Source organism: Aegilops tauschii, chromosome 3 (genome assembly GCF_002575655.3).
Source record: "Aegilops tauschii subsp. strangulata cultivar AL8/78 chromosome 3, Aet v6.0, whole genome shotgun sequence".
NCBI classification, from domain to species: Eukaryota; Viridiplantae; Streptophyta; class Magnoliopsida; order Poales; family Poaceae; genus Aegilops; species Aegilops tauschii.
In genome coordinates this window covers 579477235-579479061 of record NC_053037.3, presented here as the reverse complement: position 1 = coordinate 579479061, position 1827 = coordinate 579477235, and the positions used below count along the sequence as shown (strand labels likewise).

Sequence of the window (1827 nt, the reverse complement as noted above, 5' to 3'; positions counted from 1 at the left end):
ACAAATGACTTGTAATTTTAGCATCAACATTCACCGCAATCACTTCAGCCCAAAATGATATTAATAGAAATATAACACAACCACACATCAGCAAGAGCTTCTTGATCATAACTTTTTATACATCAGCAAAGAAAACTATTGGGTTCATAGAGGATCGAGTTAATACATACTGCAGCTCATGTCGATACGGAGATCTAGGCCATTAAGAAGCACCACCACACTCAACATCCCTTGGATGAAAAGCTAAATAATATTCAGAACATAACCATCCAGTCAGATGAAAGGCGAAGCATTGACAACATAACCCTCTAGTGCCGGGAAGAAGGTATGTGAAACTAGAGATTGCTTGAGCCGAAGTCCAGTATGCCAGAGGAATCTGCGATGGAGACTAGCAACCAACTTGCCATCCATGTCAATCTGAAGTGGCGAGTTATTGTCAAATTTGGCCAGCACGAGCACATCACCATCCCAATATGCAGCCTCCACATTCCAACAATCGCCAAAGTTTTCTAGTTGCACCATGAGCTCTGCAATCAGCAATTCAACCCGGCATTTGGAGGCCCAGACTTGACCTTCATAGTCCTGCATCACCCATATATCAAGAATGGTCTCTTCGTCATTAAGACTGAACACGCCAAGCATGTCATCCATCTCAAACAGGTCAGCATGGTCATTTGGCAGAACAATCGGAGAGCGCATCTGCCGGAACAACTCAGCAGTGGTGTCAAATACCATTATCAAGTTGTCTGCGTGCCAATGCAAGCTATCTCTGATAAGGATAGATCCGGGGGAGTTCATCAGTTCCTTGTCACTTGGGCAGTCTACGTGCCTCTGCGGCTGGCCAGAGCCTAATGTGAAGACGTAGGAGCCACTTTGATCATCGTCCTCTGGGCAGAGCAATAGTCGGTACTCACCGGTAGGGCTGTGTGGGTACATCCCCAAGAACCTAAAGCCATCAAGCTGGTGGAGTGGAGCATATTGACGAGTGGCCGGGTTGTACTTGGATAAGCCACTTTCTTTACAGGTGCTTAAGACGAGGAGGCCGTCACAACAGGCCACTAGAGAGAAGTCGATGGCATCATCGAGTCGAGCGATGGACTGGAGCCTGTCGTCTATCCGGTGGTTGCAGGTGAGGATGTCTATGGACGATTGGTCGTCAGTGTCGACGTAGAGGAGGGGAAGGCTGGGCTGGCGGGCGTGGTGGGCAAGAAGGAAGTCACGAGCGGAGGTGGCGCGGCGCCAGGAGGGGCAGACGGCGCGGCAGCGAAGGAGGGATTTGGGGGGGGGGGAGGCGGATGAGTATCTCCCAGATGGCGATCTCATCGGGGAGGCCAGGAAGGAGTTGTGTCCGTCCTGCTGCACTGGCCGCCTCCGCCATGGTCGCTCTGGATCCGTGCGAGGAGCGACGGTAGTGGGAGAGGAGGAGAGGTCGGTAGGTCATACTTAGGGGGTGTTTGGTTTAGAAGTCCTAAGACTTTTTCTAGTCCCACGGACTAATCAAAAAAGACTCTCTAGTAGAGTCTTTTTTTAGTCCCTGTAAAAAAAGTCCCTCCCGTTTGGTTCCTAGGGACTTTTTAGGGACTTTTTCTAGCCTCTAGGACTAAAAAGTCCCTGAACCAAACACCCCCTTACTCTCGCGGATATAATAAACACACATGCAGATGGGCTGGGCTGGGCTGGGCTCTCAAACGGGCTGTTCTTGGCAGTTTCGTTTTCTCTCACCGGGCGCAACGAGCGAGCTCTCAAGTATGGGCCCAGTTAATTTTCTGTTATAAATGCAACTTTTTATTGTAAGTTTTCTTTTTGACTTATTATTGTAACTTAATT

At 49.2% G+C, this 1827-nt stretch overlaps 1 pseudogene; it reads right to left on the bottom strand.

Annotated features, from left to right (window-relative positions):
* Positions 1–273: 273 nt before the first annotated feature.
* On the bottom strand, positions 274–1378 carry LOC109740533 (F-box protein At5g49610-like; annotated as a pseudogene).
* Between the last annotated feature and the right edge of the window lie 449 nt (positions 1379–1827).